The sequence below is a fragment of the Anolis sagrei genome, chromosome 3 (genome assembly GCF_037176765.1).
Source record: "Anolis sagrei isolate rAnoSag1 chromosome 3, rAnoSag1.mat, whole genome shotgun sequence".
Lineage (NCBI taxonomy): Eukaryota > Metazoa > Chordata > Lepidosauria > Squamata > Dactyloidae > Anolis > Anolis sagrei.
The window spans coordinates 242,450,006-242,469,808 of record NC_090023.1 but is presented as its reverse complement, the minus strand read 5'-3'; positions in this window follow the sequence as shown (position 1 = coordinate 242,469,808).

The following is a 19,803-nucleotide window of genomic DNA, read 5'->3' as shown; positions in this document are numbered from 1 at the left end:
CCCATGTTTTCCCCTTCAGACTTCCTTGTGTTCTCCAATAAGGAGTCTGGGCTCCACTTCGCTTCTGGAATGGAATCCCACAGAAAGGAGCCTGCTAGAAGTTTCCCAGCATTATGTGATGGGCTTTATGGGATTCCATTCCAGCAGTCAAAGAAGCTGGGAGAAGACACTCTTCTCTCTGCATCTGATTTTTGTTGTGTGTGCGTGTTAGGAGCAACTCTAGAAACTGCAAGTTGCTTCTGATGGGAGAGAATTGGCTGTCTCCAAGGACATTGCCCAGGGGATGCCCAGATGTTTTTGATGTTTTACCATCTTTGTGGGAGGCTTCACTCATGTCCCCACATGCAGAGCTGGAGCTGACAGAGAGAGCTCATCTGCACTCTCCCCAGATACGAACTTCCTACCTGTTCATCTTCAGTCCTGCTGGCACAAGGGTTTAATGCATTGTACCACCAGGGGCGCCTGCATCTGATGAAGTCCCTAGTGACCTTAATTTGTTTTATCTAAAAGAACTTACCAAATTCATAGATTCAGTGGTAGAATATAATCACCAGCCCTGCTAAGTAATAGCTGAATGTTTTTTTCATTCTTATGTGAACCCAATTGCCTAATTCAATCTACTCTCGTTAAGACTAATGATTGAATTTAGGCTAACAGGTCTACTCTAGTTGGAACAAGCATTTGGCTTGAGCCCTCTGATATTATATTTGTAGTGTGTGGATGAGTCATGCTAACACACTTACTATACCACAAAGGTGACATGAGAAGAGATGTCCTGTCTTGCTTCATCTATGTGGCTTCTGCTGATTAGCAGTCTATTCATTAAAGTTTTTCAAAGGATAAAACCTGTTTGTTACCTCACACTGGAACATTTGTCTTGTGGGCTTTGGGTTCATACAGAAGAGAAGAAATTAAGACCTTTTTTTTTTTTACTTCTGCTTACAAAATCACTTTCGTTTCCTTTTTTCATAGAAATCTTAAGATCACCTTCCCCACCATTTCTGCTAATCCATCAGTCACAGCTACAAGTTTTAAGAAAGCCTGAACATTTTTTTCATGAAGATATCATTTCAATGCTTGCGGTCCAGAATATGACTGTGAAGAGTGTGACTTTCCCAATACACAGGAAAACAAATGGTTCCATGAAAATATTTGTAATTTAGAAAATCACTAGAGCTATCTGACAGAGAATTCTAAATACAGTACAAAACTACACAGCCCAGGATCCCTTTAGTACTGATCAATGGCTGTTAAACTGGTATTAAAGTGCTATAATTGTTAAAGGAGTCAGTTAAATTGAAAAGCTTGAGAACAAAGAATGTTCTGTGGCAAATGCCACTATCAGGTACACACTTTGAACCTGCAGCTGGAACTGGGTCACAGTTTCCTCCCTGGGCAAACACATCTAAAGATTCCCATCAAAGATCTGTAAACATATATGCAGCAATTTAAGAACTCTTCTAGTTCGATATGAAGATATATTGTGAAGCCTCATAGGCATTTATGTCCTAAACAAACTGTAGATCCATGTCGTTCTTCTTAAAAATAGGTGATGTGACAGAGATCATCTCTGAGCATGCATTCTATTATCTTTAACTGATGTCTATTGTTACTTTTTGTCCTGGTTGCATTGCACACACCTGTTACAATTGTTTTCTGGTTGCTTTGATTATGAAAGTAAAAACATAATTATCAAAACCAAAGACTTGGAACTCAACTAGTGCCCTATTCATCTTTAATAATATGTCTTTCATGTTAGAAAAATGGAGACATTATAGACTATATAAAGTTATTGACATAGCAATTTTAACTTGCAATATTTATATAAATTTTTATAATGATTATCCAATGAGATTTATTTATTTATCGTGTCATCAGCAACCATACCATTGTATTACATTTCTAACAGAACAAAACAAACAAACAGATAAAAACCCCATAAATTTTGCAAACTTGGTAGTTGATTAAATGTCCTTTGACCAGTATCTGGCCACTTGGAGTGCCTCTGGTGTTGCCACAAGAAGGTCCTCCATTGTGCATGTGGCAGGGCTCAGGTTGCATTGCAGCAGGTGGTCAGTGGTTTGCTCTTCTCCACACTCGCATGTTGTGGATTCGACTTTGTAGCCCCATTTCAATGAGATGATTTTACTATGATTCCAGATTATTCAGAGCTGCATATAAAATCACCTTTTGGACTACAATTCCCAGTATCCCACAAGTTTGGGAAATTGTTAAAATTCTAATGGCTCGATATTGTACTGTATAAAGAAGTTAGCCATCCTTTTTGCAAAAGTTGTAGCATCTCTGAACTTGACAGTGTTATAGTAAATTACTGATTTGATCAGGGAATTTCAACAAACACAATCAGTTGAAAGTATCCAAATAAGAATGCAACCTGCCTGTTTTCTAGTTCCTTTTGAACAGAGCTTAGCAATTTATAGAACATGATTCCCAACCTTTTTTTTGATTGAGGACCACTTGAACAGGGAACACTTTGACCAGGGACCACTCTCCAACATTAGTACCAGAAGGGTTACGAATCAGTTTTTGGTCAACTTTAAATTTGCTTTGGTTATTTGGGGTGCTGATTCAGAAAACTGCATTGGATAGACCACATCAATTCTAGTTTCTGATACAGAACATATGCCATCCAGTAGTCGCAATCTGCTCACCCACAGAATAATCTAGAGCTGATGTGGAAGTAGTAATTTTTCATGTGTAGTCAGCCTCTCCCCTATTGACATCCATGTTGTCTTGGCACTATAAGAGGGTTTCATGAGACCAGTTGCTCTCATTGCCGCATGGTTTCAACTCAACGGTGTAGTAATAGTGAGGCCACAGACCATAATTTTGTTCTTGAGGACCACTAGTGGTCCATGGACTACAAGTTGGGAACCACTGCTATAGGACCTAAGAACCCCAAAGGTACCAGATCTCATTTGATCTTGGAAGATAAGTAGAATCCGTTCTAATTATTACTTGGATGGGAGACTGCTATGGATGTCAGATACTCTAGGTTATATTTCAGATGAAGTAACAGGAAAAATTACCTCCAAGTGTTCCTTGTCCCATCCCCCCCCCCAAAAAAACCCCTATGAAATTCATAGGGTCACCATAAATTAACTGGTGACTTGAAGGCACATACACACAAATATAGTAATCCACATGACCTGATCTCATGCAGCCCTTGGTCTAATTTCATGGAATCAGTTCCATACTCTCCAACATTTCACACATGAAAACTAAGATACATGTGCCCAAGAAATATCAAAATGTGAACAATTTTGCAAAAATTATTAATGAAGAACACACAAGCTAAGAGGAGATGCAGAAATTTGCTTTCAGATCAATCTACTGGGAAATGCAAGATTTTACCACTTCCTCTCTTTTTCTTCCTGCTGAGTTCATTACTTTTGCACTTTAAATTCAGTTTAAAGCAATTGATATATGCTGAGAACAAAGGAGGAGAGTGGGAGAAGGATAGGCAAACAGATATTTTAAAAGCAGTTGAAACAAATGGGATGTTGGATGATCATTCAGGACTTTGCCTGGCAAATTAGGACAGTTGGAGGGCGTAGAATTCAGTTCTCTTTAAGAACTTTTGGTACTGTTCCATTATCCGGGTGTACTCCAAAAGGAGGCCTAGAGAGAGAAGGATAGTTCATTTTATGGAGGAGGGAGAGTTGAAGGAGAAAAACAAATTCTTCTATTTTCCCCTATTTTCACTGGTTCCCCCCCCCCCCTACCCATATCATAAATGATGGTTGTTTCGATGATAGGGACATGGGTGGAGGGAATAACAAGAAAACAGGGGGTAATGGTTTATCTCCCTCAACCCTCTTCCTCCCTAAAATGGATTATCTTTCTCTCTCTTGTCCCTCCTGGTGGCCTCCACCCAGATAATGGAGTAGTATATAACTTTCTGCCCCCTCTCCAGCAGCCTGCTCAATGGGGAAGGGAGAGGGAAAGGCAGAAGGGATGAGAAAGAAAGTAGTCATGGGCTATTTTAGTTCGGACACTGACTCTATCAATGGCTAGTTTCAGTCATTCTCATTGTCATCAAAGAACTGTACAACTCAGGTGATTAAAATCTTAGTAGAAAAAGAAGGTTAATGATGCGGGGGGGGGGGGGGTGGGGGGAGTTGCAAAATGTGGCAAACATTCAGTAGAATCTGGTAGAATCCCAATGGTTTGATTCAAAATTCTTGTTATCAAACTACAGATAGTATAGTAATGAAATAATGTGATGCATATTGATGTGCTGTCCTTTTACAATTTTATATAGTCTCCTAAAGAATGTCCGAAGAGGACAGAAAGGATAAAACAGATCATCATTTTCTACTAACAAAGCAACCATCCTTTGAATATCTTGAGATATATCTCAGAATTCCATACAATCATATATTCTTGTTGAGTATATGTATCTTACCTAGGGAAACTCTTTGAAATTCATTTCCAACTGATATGACCTTAGGCATTCAATTAGTATAAAAGGGGAACAATGCTGGTAGAGCAAAGACAAATAGCATATGTGTGTAGGGATGCTGATTATGGTGCCTGTGTTTTAGAAGGTACTCACTATTAACCAATATATCCCAGATTTTTTTTTTAAAAAAATGAATCTAATATGCTTTGTGGCTTAATCCTTCTGATTTTTCCCAAGGAGAAATGGCATGTGCAGTTAATTGCCTTCAATCAGAGCTTTTCCTCTTACTCTACCATTAAACTACTTTGGTAACTTTCCTCCTTTCAGATATAATACCAAGTGACAACATTTATGTGGAGACCATGTCATAACTGCATATGGTGAACATCTGGGTGGTATTTCACAAACCCACACAAATTCAAACTTAAACATACATGAGAAGCTTTTTAAAAAGAAAATGATCTCATAGGGTATTTCTGTCAGTGAGAGGAATTGGGCTCTAAGGTAGGGAGAGCTGTAGCTCAGTAACAGAGCACATGTTTTGTAAGCAAGAATTTCCAGGTTTAATCCTGGAATCTGAAAGGCTTGGAAAGACTGTTTGAAACCCTGGAGCACTAATGGTTGATGGAGACCAAGGGTGGGAATTATGTAGTCTTCCAGATGCCTTTGGACTGTGACTTCCAGCGACGGCATGAAATGCTGGAAGTAGAGCAGTCCTCTGATATACAGTACTAGGTACCAGGCCTGTAGCCGGGAGGTGGGGGGGAGGGGTTAGGGGTTCAACCCCCCCCCCCCAAATTTTTCAGGTTAAAAAAAACCTGGTTTATTCATGAATTTTAACTAGTTAACCAAATCCCCATGCTATGTCTATGAGACCAAAAAAAAAAGAGCCCCTCCAGAACTGCAAGCACTATCTCAAGCAAATATTGACAATTTATTCACACTGTCATTACTTGCAGCAATAGCCAATGTAGCGAAGCAGCCAAGTTGTGGGGGGGGGGGGGGTGTTGAATTCTCTCATTAAGGAGGCCAGACTTGGTGGAGGTGGTTGACAGGGGCGGAGCTGCAGGCTATTGAAGGCTGCTCTGCGCCCTGCTGTGCTCTTTGCTTCAGTGTGAGCTAGAGGCAGGTTTCAACCCCCCCCCCCCAAATTTTCAAACTCCCCCAAGATTTTCAACTCTCCCTGAAAATTTTTCTGGCTACAGCCCTGCTAGGTACACAACAATCTGTGTTGGCATAAGAATTTGAAATTTACTTTTTGAAAATAATTCGTTCCTATTCTTCATTGCAGTATATAGAGCAGCTATTCATTGTTGCTATTACTTACATTGTTTAGTAAATAAACTGCTACATTGCTTTTGTTGAATGTTATTATTGATTAATTGGGTTTGTCTTCACTGGGCAAACCCCCTATTTAGAACAGAAGTCGTTCCTGGATGTAGAAATAATGACTATGGACTTCTATGGTTTTTCCCCCTGTGCTATGTCTGGCATCTTTGCTACTTGGGTGTTTAATCATGCACCTGAATAGGCTTTATGCTTCATAGTCATAAATCACCTCAATCATTTAATACCAACACTTACATTCCTTCTTTGATTTTGAGCCAGAATATCAGTACTCAACACAAATGCACCACTTGCAGTTTTCATGATATACGGTGAATTCGAGTGAGTATCAATGATTTTTCATTTCATTTCATTTATTTTACTGTAATCCAATTTTGTTCAGCTTTAAGCAAAGTTGTGAGATACTCCTGAGCTTGCTTGAAACTCTATTCCGGGCTCCAAAGCGGTCTGGACAGCTTGATCCGACCCTATCTCCTGTTCACACTGAGCAACAAGCAAACGGGATAGTTCATCACTGTTTTGCTGCCATTGCCACTCTTATGTAATCCACAAATTTAATCCAAGAACTAGATTGCTATGTTCACACCTGCTGTCAGTATGGGGCACTGGTGTGACTAACAAGAAGGACGCGAGATCGATCCCCTCCTTTCTCCTAGTTACAGTGACTTCTCATTCTGACATTTGCAGATGTGACCATGATTGTCAGGCACATGGATTGAGCTCTGTGGCTAGTTAGGAGTGGCAGTGGCAGTGACATGGAGAATGAACTGACAGCCCAGTGTGACCAATGCAGTCCTAGACAACAGTTCCAGATTTACACCAGACTAACCTGCCCAGTATAGATGAGCCCCTTGTTGGAAGCAATGGAGGAGGCACATTGAGTAGGAAGACAATTTTTGATGTCAATTCATCAACATTGCTTTAGTTATTTTATTTTTTTAATACTTCAACCTCTTACAGCCAATAGACATGTATCGATTTGTTTGATGTATAATCTGAAATGGAACCATTATATTTTAGGAACATAAGTGGAACTGATGGAGCTACAATGAAAGGGGTTTTACATATCTTTATTTTTAGTGTGTTTTAACACAATTTTTGGTATTTTATGATGCTTTAGTTGTTATTTTGTTTGTTAAATTAAATTATGTTGTGTTACATTGTTGAATGTGTTTATTTTGATGTAATTTGCTGTATGTTTTTCTTTCTGGCAATTGAACGTTTGCCTTATATGTTGGAAACTGCCCCAAGTCCCTTCAGGAAGACAGGGCAGTATGAAAATAAAGGTGATGATTAGGTTGTTGTAAGTTTGTCGGGCTGTATGGCCATGTTCCTGAAGCATTTTCTCCTGATGTTTCACCTGCATCTATGGCAGGCATCCTCAGAGGTTTCTGCGGTCCTCAGACCTCACAACGTCTGAGGATGTCTACCATAGATGTAGGCGAAACGTCAGGAGAAAATGCTTCTGGAACATGGCCATACAGCCCGAAAAACTTACAACAACCCAGTGATTCCAGCCATGAAAGCCTTCAACAATACAAAGATGATGATGATTATGGTTATTATTATTATTATTATTATTATTAATAATAATAATCATAATAATACAGACTATTTTGAGCATTCTAATTGAAATATGGGATATTAACAAATAACACCTTGATATTTTGAACTGGAAAAGTGAAAGCTTTTAAGGAAGACAAATTATTCCACTTCTATGTTGCACCTACACTGTAGAAATAATGCAGTTTGACACTATTTTAACTGCCATGGCTCAATACTATGGGATCTTGGGTGGTGAGATACCAGCACTCTGCCAGAGAAGGCTAAAATCTTGTAAAACTATGACTCCAAGATTTCCATAGCACTGAACTATGGCAGTTAAAGTGATGTCAAATTGCATTAATTCTACAGTTTAGAGGCTCCTTTGGTATTTCCATGCACACTCTGTGCTAAGAGATTGAATATTGAAAGGATTTTCTTATGATGCCCAGCTACTACTTTCCTTTTTTAAAAGCTATGAAGATTCCACAGTAACCTCAATATATCTGCCTAAAAGCTTTTTTTTTCTTTTTCAAAAAAGTCAAAATCTTGGCATCTCCACTAACAAGCTGGCCTATTAAAAGAGAATATTCTCAGCCTATTATATTCCCAGGAGGTGCCAGATTCTTAGAGAAATCTCCAGGTCTTGATTAAAAGGATGACCTGTGCTGATACAGAAGTTCTCTCTTACTCATCCTACGAATCAGAAGTCTTTGGCTTAGAGATCTTAGAGCAGATGGTCTGAGTGCATTTGATGCTGTGATTAGCAGCAGCCATTATAAATTTGCCACCGATATGCTTCAGAATGGTTTAAAAACTGCATGCTTTAGAAACTATTTTGTGATTTTATTATATTACATGTTATGCAAATATTATGAAATCAATATTTAAATATTCCTTTTTTTAATTTTAAAATTTCCCAGGAAACCTGGATTTTTGAATTTGAATAATGAAAGGAGAAGATATTTCCCGGCAAAGTATGCAACGTGATTTACCATGTGTTGGATTTCAGATTTTGGGGAGGGGGGGGGGGTGTCTATGGAGATCACCAGCTTCTTTCTCTCAGAGATCAATTAGCCTGCTATAGCCTTGGGAGGAAGTGGGAGCTGGCAGCAATGGATTGAAAGAGAAGTTTCAACCATTGGTTTGTGGCTCCAGCTAGAGAGACCCAGATGTGGATTTCACACTGGTTGGGAGAATGAGATGGTATAGACCCTGCTTGTATGTGTGTTCAGCCATATACATAATTTTTTAAATTTTTATAAACTTTATTGTGTAAAGGTGATATACAGAATGTAAAAGGAAATAAAGGAAATACATCAAATACACATAATACAAATACATCTCACCCCTCACCCACCCATGAACTACCACTCATGACTTTCGACACCAAACTTGAGCAGTCTGGGCTCTACATACTTTCTGTGTTTATGGGTCCATTATTTGTTATATGGAGCTCCTTTCCATTTTTCACAGCTTAAGGGGCATTGACATGGGTTTAATATCCAGGACATCTGCCAGTGTTTCCTTGGTATTGGAGGGGGCCCACTCACGGGACTTGAGGGAATGTGACATGGAATTGGTCTGCCTCAGATTAGGAAATACTACATTTCCTACATCTCTGGTGGCAGAGAAATCATGCAGTAAGTATCCACTTATGTGACTCCTTCCTGTCATCCCAAGATTTATAGCAGCAGACCAGAAGGTCAGGCTTATAGATCAACAGGCAGGTTGGTCAATGCCTGGATCCAGACCCATGCAGGGCCAACTTGTAACCAATAAATGTTGTGGCCTACCTCTTTCAATCATATGTTACATGTTGAGTGTCTATTTTGGCAAATTAGTACTTGCCCCTGAGCATGCAACTGCACATGCAACTTTACAGAAATACTTTGATACAAGAAAGGTAAAATCAAAACTCTTGAAACTAGTGGTGACACAAATCCTTTAACATCATATTTGGTTTTTGTGCATCTCTTCATAGAAATATATCCAGTAGAATCATAGAATCTTGGAAGGGGCTGCAAGAGCCATGTACTTCAACCCCAAGACATGCAAAAATATGCAACTAAAGCAATCCTGGAAGGTGTCCATCCAGTTTCTGTTTGAAGATCCCCAATCTTGTCCGCATCTTCAAAAAGGGGAAAAAAGAGGTACTAAGAAACAGACCAGCTTGCACCTAATACCAAGAAAGAGTCTTGATCAGATCAGTAAACAGTCATTCTGTGCACACGTAATTAGAAATGCTGTGATTACTAAGATCCAGCATGTGTTCCTTTAAAATGAATCATGCCAAACTAATATTTTTTTTTTGAGAGAGAGAGAGAGAGAGAGAGAGAGAGAGAGAGAGAGAGAGAGAGAGAGAGAGATTTGCAAACTTGATATACTGGGAAAGTGCTGTGTATGCACTATATTTTGATTTCACCAAGGCTTTTGAAAAGGTCTTCTTGCAAAGACAGATAATGTTATAGTTTGGTAGATTAGTAATGGGCTGAAAGACTAACATGGAGAATGCTCACCAACGGTTGTTCTTCATCCTGGAGAGTTATGACTAGCATGGATGCCACAGGGTTTTTGTTGAAATATCTGAAGAGAAAAGGAGCCCAGCTGATGTTCCAGAGACTAAAACACAAATCAATGAATTCAAATCACAAGAAAAGAAATTCTACCTAAATTTTAGAAATAACTTCTTGAATATGAGAGCTGTTCAACAGGGAAACAGGCTGCCTTGGGGAGCAATGGACTTTTCTTCTTCAGGTGTCTTTAAGCAGAGGTGGTATGGGCATCTTTTAGGCACACTATAGTTAGGTATTCTTGCACAGCAGTGAGTTGCACTGGGATAGCCCTTGTGGTCCCTTCCAATTCTAAGATCCTATGATTTAATTATTCCAAATAGAAAGAGTCCACCACTCTCTGAGGCAATCTATTTCACTGCTTAATGGTTCTTATAGTAGAGACTTCTTTCCGTTTGTTTAGTTAGAATCTCTTTTCATGTAATTTGAAACTATTGGTTCAATGTCCAGGGGGGTTTACTCCCAGACAGGTAGGTACAAGGGTTGACTTTTAGCATTTTCTTTCTTTCTTTTCAGTTCACAAGTATAAGACAGTGGCAAAGATTGTTGAAGGCAGCAACTGCATGTCAAGCTAGGGATCAGAGCAGACAGTGGACATTCCCCCCTGACATCAAAAAGAAAGCCTGAACAAGGCTGCAAACTGAAACATACCTATAATAATAATAAATTGGTAAATCCTTTTAGTATATGTCTAGACAAGAAGTTTATTGTTCAATTCCCTTGCCCCATGTATGGAAATTTACAGGTGGGGTACTGTTATTTTCTGACTTGTAGCCATCCCACTTCTCCACTCCTAGATTTTTCTCTCTCTCCATAGACAGTCTATTAAGACGTTAAGGACATAATAGTTGCAGAATTTCCAGGAGCCATGTGTCTGGCAGCAGCATTAAACTCGGCGGAACTAAATTCTGAGTAAATTTACTTAGGATTACTCTATAAACTTATTTCTTCTTCAACACAATTTTCAATGATAGGCTTGCCATTCTGGTAAATGTCTTTTAGGAATGAGACTATTTCATCCCACAACAAAGAAGAAAACTAGACTCTTAGATAAGCTGTTTCATGAGCACCCATACATTATCATTTGCTTTTAATCTTAAAAAGGTAAAATAGAAAACCCAAATGCCACTTCGGTGAAAATTAATTGTCTTTTAAAGGAAACACAAAAAGCCTCCTGCTCTTGATGAAGAGGTCAAAGATATATACACAAACATGAAAAATGTGCATCCCATCTTTCAACCAAAGCATTAACTAAGATATTCAGTCACACCAGTTACTGATACAGAACTGGCCATCTGGGTGGAATCTTCCAGTCTGAGATGGATAGTGATATGAGAGCTACAAAGGATGCAAAAGATTGGAGTGAAAGGATTAGACCACCTTCCAGGTGATTAAAAAACTATAAATTTTATTTGAATTATTTTAAAGTAGGGGGTGGGGGAAGACCAGAGCAAAGTTACTCTTCCTGCCCCCCCCCCAAACCTGGCAGTTGTTTAAAGAACTGCAACTCCCCCCCCCCCATCCAGAAACAGGATATAATATTTGAATTTGCATGATTTTAAATGAATGTTTAATAATTAATGTTTTAATTACTGTTTTAACTGTAATTACCATTTATGACTTTGTTTAATGGCATCAAATGGTTGCCTGCTGTAAGCCGCCTCAAGGGTGAGCAGGATGGGATACAAATATGTGAAATAAATAAATAATAATAGATGCATACCCAATTATGCTCCCAGACAACACTGGATTCCATGTAATTAGGATGGTTAATCTGCTCTTTTATTCTGCACTTTATGAGAGATGTCCAAAGTACGGATCAATATTTCCCAACCATGGATAAACCATAGAGGGGAACTGAGCAGGTCCTACAGAGCCATTGTTCTGCTCTTAACACTCACCAGACCCTCTCAATTGTGTTTTTACCTCAAAATGATTTCTATGTGGCTGGGGGGGGGGTCTAGGGGTACCAGGAACAATACCCCACATCACCTAGAGAGAGTTTGGGGAACAGGTGGGGGCATTTTTGGTTTGGCAAGTGGAGGTACAGCAGTCAAATCTTCTGAGAGCCAATGTGGCTCTCTGCCTTCCCACAATTGCCACCCCCCCCCCCAAATCTGTGGTTTAGAAAAGTACTTCTACAGACTGCATAGCCCAGAATTTCCCGGTGAGCATGGTTGGTGCTGGCCAGGCTGGCAGCTGACAGCTGGCTGGAGGTGATATACTTCACAAATTAATTTTACAAGTATTTCCCATTCTCCAACTGCCCTTCTTATATTTCTCTTTGCCAAAAATAGACTATGAATTCCAGAAACCATATTTCTGGAATATTTTTTATAACTTTTATTCAAGAAAACAAAATTCCAAATATAGTAACTGACAAAAAATATGCAAGAAAATACATTAAAATAGTATCTGCATCGAGAAAGAACATCATAGTATGGACTTTTCTTAATGTATTAATAAGGTCAACAAGTAAAGTCAACAAAGATACAATCAATAGGGTGGGATATTAATAAAGATGATGATGATTAACATAAAATAATGATAGTTGTAATAATAAAAAAGCACCTAATTTAATTTAAAACTTTTCCCGTCTAAAGTATACTGCACTTATAGTTCTAATACAATTTATTTATTTATTTATTTATTTATTTATTTATTTATTTATTTATGACATTTATATTCCACCCTTCTCATCCTGAAGGGGACTCAGGGTGGAGCACAGCATATATACGGCAAACATGCAATGCCGGGACACAAATTCATATACATATACATAAACATTAAAAACATTTATCTCAATATTTAAATAATTACTTGAATGTGTTTAGCTTTCCCCCACCCCAATCCCTTTTCCTTTCCTTTGTGCCACCCTTACCTGGACCAACTTATCTTATTTTTTATTTCCAAAATTTCATTGTTTCTGTTGCAGGTTTGTACCCCTGTCCTTCTATAAATGCAAATTCTATAAACTTCCCCCAGATATTCCAAAAGTCTGTTTGTTTCCATATTCATTTTTTTAAACTGTAGTGTCACAAGTCAGTTTGTTACTAATCACTGTGTTTCAAACTTCTTTACGCCATTTGTCCAACTGAACTTTGCTTTTATCTTTCCATTTTTTTGTTGCAATTATCAGTCTCGCTGCCATTAATAGGTTGGAAATTAATTCCTTCATTTCTTGTGAAGATATAATATTATCATACAATGATAATAATGCTATTTCTGGTGTGCCTTTTATCTCTATTTTTATTATCACTCTAATTTCCTTAAATACTATTTTCCAAAAAAATTGTTTAAATTTACATTGCTCCTTTCTCAAAACAATTTCATTGATCAGCTAATTAGCCTTATCAAAACAGACAATACAAGCACAACATACTTTATACATATAGCCCGAGTAAAAGCATAAATTTTTTTTTGTCGTTTCAGGAGTGACTTGAGAAACTCCAAGTTGCTTCTGGTGTGAGAGAATTGGCCGTCTGCAAGGACGTTGTCCAGGGGATGCCCGGATGATTTGATGTTTATATCATCCTTGTGGGAGGCTTCTCTCGTGTCACCGCATGAGGAGCTGGAGTTGATAGAGGGAGCTCATCCGCCTCTCCCCGGATTCAAACCTGCGACCTGTCAGTCTTCAGTCCTGCCAGCACAGGGGTTTAACCCATTGTGCCACCGGGGGCTCCACATAAATTTACATGACCACCACATGAGCCTAATTCTTGGCATCCTCTCCAGCACTGATTTGTATGTTTCTCCTCTATCTGATTTAATCTAACTGGTGTTAAGTATCACCTCCATATTATTTTATAAGAATTTTCTTTAATTCTTATATATTTTTTGAGATGTGCATGCTCCATTTTTTTCCATTCTTGATTATTCACTCTTCTTCCCAGTTCTAATTCCCACATTTCCCTGAGATGGTCCTGAATCTGCTCTTCTTCCAGTAATAGTTTATAAATATCACTTATTGTTCCTTTTATTGTTTCATTTTCTGCTTTAGTGTCCATTTGTATAAGCATCCTCTCAAATTTTGTATATTGTCTCCCCCCTCCCAATATATTTATTTCATATATCTACTGACCATTTTCCGAGTTGCAGGCTTTTATACCACGTGATATTATTTTCTAATACTTAATCTTTATGTTTTCTATATTTGTCATCTTTAAATCACAGTCTTTTATTTTCCTTATTCCTCTTCTTTGAAACTTTCATTCTAGTTAATTTTTTTTAAAAAAAAACATTTCAGGGAAATTATAATTAATTAGAAGTGAGATACTTGGCACAAACTTTTCTTCATATTTTCTCCAGATTTCCAAAATATCTTTTAAGAAGGGATTACTTAATTTATTATACCAATTCTTCTTATGTCTTCCATTTGTATCTAGAAAGAAAATATATTCCAATTTCAGATCTAGTCTTTTATCGCCCTCTTCTCACCATATTTTCAAATACAACTTCATAAAGCCATGAAGTCTCAGTAGGCAAAGAAGAAACTAATTAATGTCTTTGAACTGATGATTGGATTTCTGCTTGGATACTATCAATGTATGTAATAATATGTTCCATAGACAGTATACACCTTTCTTTGAATTAAGAACTCTGGATTAAGGCATTCTCTAATCCTTTCCTGTACCCACATGTCAGTACGTGTGAGATTAAGATCTGACTTTTTAAACTGGCACTATAACTCATTTCAGGAAGTTGATCTAAAAATATTCCAACAGAGAAACCATTAGCATTATAATCAGTTTTTAATCCTTAGAACTGAAAGGACTAAAATTTCAGCTATTGACAATATGTTCTTTTGCTATTGCAAAAAGTGTTGCATTCCACAAAAGGGTGTTACCAAATTAATAAAGAATACCTTGTTTTAATTAAATAAATGCTGCTGTGTGGGTGTATTGCAAATACTGTATTAAATTGACATGTATACTTTGGCTTGGTTTCAAAAAACTACTGGCATAGCTTGACTCATGCAATTGTACCTTTCAGCTTCATCCACTTACATCCCAAATAAGTCATACTTGGGGATCATAAGGCTCTTCACACTGAATGCAATGCAACAATGTGTTGAGGGAGTCTGAAGATGAGGAATTGGTAGGAGGCCATTCCACGCATATTCATAAGGAGAATCACCTTTCATTTATGCAAGGAAGTCTTTGAACTCACATATCACATGATATCACATGAACAATTGGAATAAACTAGGCTTTGTGTAAGTTCATTGAATCAGCACAAACACAAAACAATCTATGCGTAATGTCAAAGTGTATTATCAAAAGCACATATAGTGTTCCATTTACCAAAATCCCCAGTACATAGTTCAATTCAGTGGCACACAGCAAAATCAAAAGGAGCAGCCGCTCTCAAACGTAACAGTTCTCGGTCTGGATAAGGGTTCACCTGTATATAGGCTTCAGAGATACATTCAATAAGAAAAGTCATATAAACAAAGTAAGCATTGAGTCATGAGGCTATATGTAAACTGAAGACAATAATGAAGATGGAGCACCACTCTCAAAACAATCTTCATGGAAAAAATCCAAATCAAGTCCAGTGAAAATGGAGCACTGCTTCTCAAAATAAGTCTTCAAAGGAAAAGTCCAAATGGCATTCAACAGGGGTGCCCGGGTATTTTTGTACCCTGTTTCGGGGAAAGCAATCCCTTTCCTCAGGAGTTGATAAAATCAGCAACTCTAGACTCTTATCTATAACAAAACATAACATCACATAGAGTAACAAGCATTTTCCAGCACAATTACAGTAGTAAAGATAATGGATACATCAAATATATAACATATACTCACATCATGCCAGATAGCTTATACAAAAAGTGACTGCATGAAGTAAATTCACACCACGAGTAATTCTGAAGGTTCATCCACAGGTTTATAAAGAGTAATTAGAAACTTAAAGGAAACAGCTAAAATTAAGTGACTCATTAAGTCCTTGAGGGGAAAGGGTTTTCAACTTAAAGATCCAGTACGTTTCCCTTTGGGATAATAGTTCTGGGATATTGTGTAGTACGTTCATTGAATACCAAAGATATTTATTTATTTATTTACTTCATTTCCACCCTGCCTTTCTTGATTCAAGAGGGGACTCAAGGCAGCTTGCAAATCTGGGAAAAATTCAATGCCACACAGAAAAACAATAAAAGATATCTCATAAAATATACACAATCTAAGCATATAAGCAATTAAAACTCATAATAATGTATCAAACAAATTAAAACCACATCTAAAACGCCGAATCAGATAGACTGGTTTGGAAATATTTGGGACATTTCCTAGCTGAAATTGGCTCTTCTAAATCAGATCTAATCAAAACTGTAACCCTCTGAAAAGATCACAAGCAATTTGTGAAGATCACAAGCAATGTTCTTAAAAATTGATACTTTTCTCCCCAAGTTATCCATATATGAAAACAACAGCCTAGAGATGGGGAGGAGATAAAGGAGTGCATTTTTGTAATTGACAGCTCTAATTTTATTAGGATTCCTATCCCAATTCTAGTGTTCAGATAGGAGGGTGCAGAAGCAGTATTTTGCAGGTCTACTGCAGTGTTTAGTGCCATTTATTAGTTCTTTCTCCTAGGAGCTGTGATATCACGATTTTTTTGAGAATGGGACTTTGGAGAGTGTTGTACTGGGTGCTAGAATGAAAAATGCTGAGTGGTGAAGTCCTTCTGTCTCTGCTTTTGCATGTCATCACTCACACTTTTCCTTTGCATTTTTCTGTAAACCTAGTGGCAACCAAGCAGAAAACAGAAAGATTAGTACATTTTTATTCATCATGACTGCCTAATCCTGTATTTCTGAAATTTTTCATGTTTCTTGCTCAATAATAGAATTATCAAATCATAGAGTAGGAAGAAACCATGCGGGCCATCTATTCCAACCCCTTGCCATGCAGGAAAAACACAATCATTTTCCTAAAAATGTTAACAAAACAAACACAACATTGTTATGGGATAAGGGGAGGCAAAGATGAAGTGCCCCCTTCCAAAAGCAGTGCAACAACTTTTCAGGAAAACAAAATCAGGTTTCTTATAACCATTTCTATGCCATGTGCCATACACATTTCTACTCTATGTGCCATTTTCATTTCAATTAACCACAAAAAGTATAGAATACCATGTCACTGACCCTTTAATGTAGTTTCCAAGTTGTGTTTAAGGAAGTATTTTTGCTGTATAGATTATTACATATATATTTCCAAATATATTTCTGTACGTTTTCAAAAATGGTCTCAGCTAAGGATAGTGTGCCTCCTCTAAATTAATTCCTGGAGGAGGTAATAGACTAGATGAGGGTAAAACTAACTGAAACTGAATCCAGATACGACAGAGGTGTTGCTATCAATGGTCCTAGCATAGGGATAGAGGTATGCCAACCAGTTCTGGACAGGGCTACGCTTCCCCTGAAAGACTGGGTTCACAGTTTGGGAGTGCTCCTGAATCTTTCTCTCCAAATGTCAGCTTAGGCAGATGTGATGGTTAGGAATCCTTGCTACCAGCTTTGGCTGATATTCCTGCTGCACCTCTTCTTACAACTGAGGACCTCAAGATTGTAATGCATGAGCTGGTAACATCTAGAGTGAGCATATCTCTGCTATACTAAAATAACTCCACTGTTTGCTAATTCGTTTCTGGGCATTGTACAAAGCATTCATTTTGACCTTTAAAGTTCTACATAGTTTCGGTCCAGATTACCTGCAGGATTACCTTCTCCTAGAGAATAAGGTTCCCTGGGGCACACTTCCTCCAAACAGCCAGAACCCAACTGGAGACCATCACCAAAGAGGGCCTTTTCATTGGCTGCCCTATGAATGTGGAAGCTAAATAAGCCGTCAAAATTTATGTTCCAATTGAAGACCGATTTCTTCTAGCAAGCCTACTCAGTAGGGGTGTGCAATTTGGCAAAAACCTGTGCCATTTTCAGTGCCCAGTTTTCAGCTCCCCCCTTTTCCATTTTAGGGAACTTCCTGAATTTGAGAGGGGTTTCTGTTTTCATGCCAGAAAGATTCAGTCCATTGACAGGAAAACTTTAAAGGCTAATTTCTTCATTATGTTTAGGTGCATTGGCATGAAGCACACCTCACTTGTAGACCACATTTACTCCTGCAACCTTGCCAAGTTTCAGAATGTTGCATCAATCCACTAATGCTTTGGAAAAAATTAAGTTTTTACTATAACATTTTTTAAAAAAAAATCACAAGAGGGGGTTCTGGGAATTGAAGTCCCAAGCACATGCCACAAGAGAGGAGGAAAATGGATAAAGTAAACCAGGCCTCTGACTGGCTAAGAAAGAAAGTGGAAAACACACAGAGAGAAGGAACACAAGGCTTCTTCAATGCTTGCACCACACAAAGTGCTACTGGGAAAGAAAGTTTCTATTTGCGGGGGGGGGGGGGGGGGGGGCTTCAGGAAGGGATGTAGGAGGCTGCCAGGGAAAAGAGCAATGAAGGGAAGAATAAACTTTCCTGATTTTCAAGGCTGCCCTATTTAAACTCTGCCACCTTCACCTCAGGAGAGTGCTGCTCAGCCCTATTGGTCCCCATTGGCTAAAAGTAATCTAAGGCTTCGACTGCCTGCACCTGGCTGGTTCATTATCATGGATTCGGCAACTGAATCTGACAAATCTCTGAATCTGGTATGCAAAAAAATAAATAAAAATGTGCATACCCCTACTACTCAGTCAACATTCAGTCATGGGTTTTTGATTTACATTCTATTGCTGCTGTATGTTAAATTTGTACCCTGTATTTGGTGTATCCTGTTTATAACATTTAAGTGTTTGCTTTTGTGGGAGTTTTTTGTCTGGCCACCACAGTTTGAAGCTAGCTGCGAACTTCATTAAGTGACCAGTGTAAATGGAGTCCCTAGAAGTAGTGTGTAGCTAATGCCTCTGATGACATAATCAAAGTTAAAAAATGATCATGACAGATTGGAGAACTGGGCTAAAACCAACAGCAGGGATAAATGTAAAATCCTCCATCTAGGGAATAAATTAATTGCACAAATTCAGAATGAGTGGCACCTGGCTTGACAGCTCTAGAATTCATAGCTAAACCAACAATCATCAGTGATCAGTGAAATGTGATGGCCAAAAAGCCAATACCATTCTAGCCTACATCAACAGAAGTATAGAGTCTGAACAAATGGTAATGACACTGTCACTGCTTTTGTCAGATAGCACCTGGAATGCCGTGTCCTTCTAGTTTTTGGATTCAATGAACACAATTTAATTATCTTTCTACTAGAAATATGGTCACATAGCCCCCCAAAAACTACAACAACCCAGTAATTATCCTTTAGCCTTCTTCATGTAACCACAAAGTAGCAAGCAATTCCCACATCTCTTTCAGTTGATACTGTGTGAAATAGAGGATTTAATCTTGTTAATTTTTAGTCCTAGTGACAAGTGCATCACATACACATGTCTTAAATAGAAGGATGTAGATTTCATGTCTACTTCTGTACATTGAATAAAATGTGCAAAAAGGAAGACTGACTTTGCACAAACACATGACAAGAAAGAGGTCTTTTGTTGCCTTAGAATGCACATGTGAACAGAGTTATCATTGAGTAACAGGATATCATTATTATTCCAGATTGCATGATTAATATGTTGAGCACATGGCTTGACTGTGAATATTTGTGCTGCAAATATTTAATAGTCAGGCACAACTCAGATGTGTGTTTGCATTTCACATGTAGATTTCATTAGTTTGGAAATCTCAGAATTTGTTTGAAATGTTTAAATATATAAAAAAAGAGAAGTTGCATTCCAAATATTTGGAACTCAGTTCAGTTGCTCTATTCAGCTGGAGCAAACTCACTGAATGTCTTTTTAAAACTTCCATAAATTTCACCATCACTATGAATGTATTTCAGTTGGGAATAGCAATTAGA